The sequence below is a fragment of the Zootoca vivipara genome, chromosome 16 (assembly GCF_963506605.1).
Source record: "Zootoca vivipara chromosome 16, rZooViv1.1, whole genome shotgun sequence".
Classification (NCBI taxonomy): Eukaryota; Metazoa; Chordata; class Lepidosauria; order Squamata; family Lacertidae; genus Zootoca; species Zootoca vivipara.
This window is the reverse complement of record NC_083291.1, coordinates 39,575,196-39,580,888: the sequence shown is the minus strand read 5'-3', so window position 1 is coordinate 39,580,888 and position 5,693 is coordinate 39,575,196.

Genomic DNA, 5,693 nt, shown 5'->3' with positions numbered 1-5,693 from the left:
ATAACCAGGACTTTGAATTGTACCTGGAAACAGACACTGGAGCTGTTGTGACAAGGGACTGGGAGTTGTCTGCTCCCTATAATCAACCCAGTAAGCAGGGCCGGCTCTAGGTAGAGTCCCGGTGGTGCGGGGTGCCAGGGCGCCGGGCCGGCAGGTGGGGCACTGCGCGGCAAAGCCGTGCGGAAGCCATGTGGGGGCGCCGGAGTGATCTTCGTGCCTCAGCGCCAGGGCGCCCGACCTGCTCAAGACTGCCCTGCCAGTCAGCAATCTGGCAGCAGCTGTTAGAGCCAGTTGAATTTTCTGAGCACTTTTCAAAGGCAGCTCCACATAGAGCATGTTATAGTAATCCAGACAGGATGTAACTAAGGTGTGTGTCACAGTGGCAAGGAACTGGCACAGGTGGCACACTAGCTTTGACTCTGCAAATGCAAGTGGCAACCACAGAGACCTGGACTTCCATGCTCAGGGAGCACACTGTCTTCAGGGGGAGTGTTACCCCAATCCAGCACAGGCTGAACCCCTATTCCCTATGTTACCTTCCAACTGACCATTACTGATGACAGACAGACACCGATTTAGAACCAAGACAGCTTCCTTGGATTTAGGTGGAAAGGATAAATAGATGTGATGCTAAGGCACCATGCAGTTATGCTGCTGACATGAGCACATCACAATCTCCCTTTTGCCAACTCATTTTGAAAAGAATAGTCCTCAGAAGTTTTGCAAAGCCCCATAGCAGATCACAGGCAGTCCCTCCTTGTCAAAGCAAGGAGGGTTCAACAGTCACAGGTGATAAGTTAGACAGTCACTAAGTGCATTATGCCATCTACCATAGGCCAGCATCTAGCCCCAAGTGGCTCTGAGGATGGGCAAAATTCTTGTCACTTTAAAGGACAGTTTCTGAAACATACAATCAAGTGATCATGACTAAGGAGTGCCTTTCCATGGCAAAGATAATGTTTCCCTCCTCAGTTGGCCGGACACCCTGTCCCATGTCCATGCCTGGCTGGGGTAGCAACAGCCCCACAGAGGATGTGCTGTCAGAAACATGGTTTGGTGTGAGAGGGTAGCCGTCCGTCATTAAACTGCACCAGACTTGCTGCTTCATTTGGGTCACCCAAACATGCACACATGTAGAGTTGTCAATTGTGCCCTGCTAAAGAGGGTTGGTTACTTCCATGGCTCTGTTAAGTTTCAGAGCTGTATGACACTTCTGAACTTTTATAGGCATGTGATTCCTCAGTGCCCTATGACATATTAATCACAAAACTAGCCTGATAAGAATGTTTTTGAAATTGCATTCTCCAGTTCTTGCTAGCTAACCAGCAAGGTAAACTTATGGCTTGCTAGTAATCCTGAACCTTTGCTGCTCTTCCATTTATTCTTACTCCTGTATCTCTGTTCCTGTTCAGAGATGCTGTTGTTGCAGCTCACTGCTGTGGGCAAGGGCAGAAGCTCTCTGGGGCAGGATGGCAAAGTGAAGTGACCACCTCAGGCAACAGGGTCCACCAGGGCAGGGCAGCCAATCCCCATGCCAATCTTTCTTTGCCACCCCTGCTTGTCCCTGATGTAGACCCCTCCTTCCCTGGTGGAGAGTGGGGGGCACCATTTTGGGGCATAGCTGTCAAGTTCTCTTATGCTGAATAGGCTTCCTCGCGAGAAAAGGGAAAACTTGACAGCTATGTTTAGGGGTCTTCCTGGAGTGCCAAAATGTCTTGGGCCAGCCCTGCTCTGGAGAGAAAACAACAAAGCACCTTAAAGATGGACACCAGAGCCATGCCTAATGACCTATCTTTACAGAGTAAGGATTGCCGAGGTAAAATTTATGAAGGCTTTGAGTACTTGAAATGAACTGTATGGAAACTTGTCATAGTGCTGCTATTAAAGCAAAGAATCTTGTTAACATGATTGCATGTGAAAGTAATCCAGGAAAATCCAAATGGCACCCTGCCTCCACATAAAAGTATAATCCTAAATAGGAAACTGCCATCTATTTATACACTGCTTGATTTTTTTTCCAATCTCACAGCAGTTTACAAAAGACAAAACAGTAAAAACAAGGACAATTTACAACCCTACTTGTTAGGGAATTTTATAGGGGGGGGCACCCAAACGAGGCTTCATTTGGGAATCAAGATTGGCACTAATGCCCTCAAGGGGACCCCATTTGATCCTACAACACCACTCTAGTATCGCACCAACACGAACCCCTCAAGATCAAGCCCTGAGTAATAAAGGCTCCCTTTCCTACCCTTTCTCTGTTGCCTGAGACTCTATGTAACCATATTTCTTTATGAATGAATACAGTGTATCTTTATTTCTAAATGAAACCTCCTTTTTGCGACTCTGGCCAAGGGCTCTCAGGGATGCAGGGAACAGCCATAATCCCTTAAGCAAGAGGTCAGGTAGCCAGGGTGGTGCTCCTCTGCAGATCCATAATCCATTCAGGTACCATCTCCTGCCATTCCCAACCCTCCGAAGCCAGAGGCAATACACACAACTGGACCCATTGTTTCCCCCCCACCAGGTACTCAAGGATCCCTTCCCAGATACTTACTGGTACTTGCTTAACAATGTCCTGGGACATCCTTATGCTAATCCTGCTTACCTCCTGTTTACCTGTATGCTAATGCCCCTTGCACCTTCCCCTTTTCTGACGTTTTACCCTGTCACAAGTGATGTATGTATGATGCTTTCGATGTGCATTATGGGATGGTGGTGGGAAGTTTTAAAAGTTCTTGCAGCCCTGTTCACGGTGTTCAGTCTGGCATTGAACCTGCTGCGCAGTAATAAACCTTGCTGTTTGCTCCGGATCATGGCTGGACTCCTTCCTTTTATACTCCGCAACGACCACAGGCCCTTGCCTGATGAGCTGGGTGGCTGAGCATTCTCGCACCCAGAATTTTGCCCTAACACTACTTTAAAACATACAAAAGTTTTAAGACAGATTTAAAATTACCTCAATTTTCTTAGCATCTGGGTAAAGGTAAAGGGACCCCTGACCATTAGGTCCAGTCGTGACCGACTCTGGGGTTGCGGATTACCCATTCTACATCCTCTAATATTTGTCAGAGATTCAAGTAGATTTAATTTGTTGACATGAACCTATAATTAGTGCTCTAATACTGGCAGCACTCAGCCTGGCAATGCTTAGGCTAATGTTTATTTAAAGTCAGAACAACTTCTGTTAGGTTTGCTTTAGATTGCAACTTACTTAATGCTTTATTAGACAGGATGGGACTTTTGACTTTAAAAAGCTGCTGTCCTCTGCGTTTACAAAGAAGCAACTTCAAATGATGGCAATAACATTTGCTTCCAGGGAAAGCTTAGGCTTAAGGGACAAAGGAGAAAACAGTTCATTGGCGCAGAGTTAAGGGTAGAGGCAGCACTCTAATTTCCTTAGCTTTCTGGGTTGTTGTTTACTTTGCCTTTGTTGTTGTTTAGTCGTTTAGTCGTGTCCAACTCTTAGTGACCCCACTTTGCCTTTATAGTTACTTTGCCTTATCTGTAACTATAATGGTTCCTGATCATCTGCCACAGTGTTCCTTTCAAACAGCCCCTCCTAACCTTAATATAACCATTGGAAGTCGAATGGAATCTGTTCCGTAAGTCCGTTCACTAACCAAATGGCGGCTTCTGATTGGCTGCAGGAAGCTCCTGCAGCCAATCAGAGGCTGCAGAAGCCAATCAGAGGCTGCAGAAGACGTTCAGGTTCCAAAAGAACGTTCGCAAACCAGAACAATCACTTCTGGGTTTGCAGGGTTTGGGAGCCAAAATTCCCAAGTTCCAGGGCATTCGACAACCAAGGTACGACTGTACTGTGAAGTTCCTTCTACAGCCCTGCCCTGGTTGGCCCATTGGATCAACATGCCTTCTCAATTCTTTTTTGCCACCTGTCCTAGATACCGGTACTTCTGTCCTTTCTTGTCTCTGCCCTCCAAATCTCTTAGCCTTTATATTGCGTCCTCAGCTAAACTTGACACTTCTCTCTTCCCTCACAGAATTTGGACTTAAAACTATACAGTTCCTTGAGCAATTGAGCATTCTCTGCCATCACATCAAGTAGTCTCAACAATCATACATGGCAACAAAAATAAAGACTTGGTACTTGGAGAGTATAAGAGAATGGAATCTTTGATGAAGGCTGATTCTTTTGTATAGTTACTCAGAGGTAAGTCTCACTGTGTTTGTTAGGGCTTTAAATACAAGAAACTTATAAGTCTGGGTTGTATATTTCACCCAAATGGTTGATATCAGACTGAGGACTCAGCTATATAGCTGCAAATAAAACGTTTTAAATGTGTTGTAAAGTGCAGTGTGCAAATGTGACAACAGATGGCGACAGTGAGCTATGCCAAATTCAATGTATTTTTCAAAACTTTTTTTAAAAAGAGTTTTCACAGCGTTTTTATATGTGTGTAGATTCCACCTAAGTCATACTATGAGAGTTGAAATCTATGGAATTAAGTTGTTGTGACTAAATTCTCACAGTTTGACTATCACCCAATGTGTTGAAGTATGTGTATGCATAACTCAATAGAATCTAGACCAGCCTGTCTCAACCTTCGACCCCCAGATGTTGGACTACCACTCCCATCATCCCTAGCTGGTCAGGGATGATGGGAGTTGTAGTCCAATAACATCTGAAGACGAAAGGTTGGGAAGACTCTTCTAAACAGAGGCTGGCTGTAAGTCCTGCGTGCTTATTAGCACATCTGCCTGCTATTGCACTCTGAGGTGTGAATCCTATGGAACTAAGCAAACCCACTTCTTACATACGGTCCATTTAATGCACAAGGTAACAAAATATGTTAACTTGCTCCAGCAGTTTTATGTTGTAGCATACTAAAAAGGACTGTATACGTATCATGCTACACCAGCCTTTGCCAGCCCTGTGCCCTCCAGATGTTTTGGACTACCAGCCATTCTCCCATCAGTCTCAACATAATATACCCAAGGTAGCCGTCCTATATCTCTATTTCATATTTACTCAGAAATAACTGCCGCTGTGTACAACTGAACTTACTCCCAAGCAAGTACATCTTTCGGTTTTATATCCATAAGCCCAGGGCTGTGCCGTCCACGAGGCGACAGCAGCAGCTGCCTCCAAGAAGGGGCGCCTCCGCACGTGTCCTCCTCGCTGCTGCCAGAGAAGAAGCCGTTTTGGCGGCTCCTGGGTCCCGGCGTGACAGCCCCGCAAAAAATGGCCAGAGGACCTCCTCCAGCTAGAAGATCTTGCAGGGCTCACGAGTCACGCCCGCAGCTGCACGACCCCAGGAAGGGAGGCTTCGGCGCGGGTGGCAGGCGTGGGGAGCAGCAGGGCGTGGTGGCACCTTCCCGTTTTACCTCAGGCGCAGACTAGGACGGGCCGCGCTTGAAATGCCCGCCCGCCTCGTGGGTGCCAGCAGCGCATCCCGCCGCCCTTCGTGGGGGCTGCTGTGACATCGCCGGCGCCGCCTCCTAAGGCTGCGCAGCTCCTCCTTGGGCCGCTAGGCGGAGCCAGAGCAGCACACGGCGCCAAAAGACAGAGCGGAAAAGGCCGGGTCCGTTGCTATAGAGACGCCCGCTTTGGTCGCACTCGACAGGGCTGCGTCGCCCACGTAGCCGCCGCCTCGTCCGAGAGTCCTGCGAAAGGAGTTCTTTTCTCCGGGGCCTCTGGCGCAGGCGCAGAGCGGCGTGGGAGGCGCGGCGGC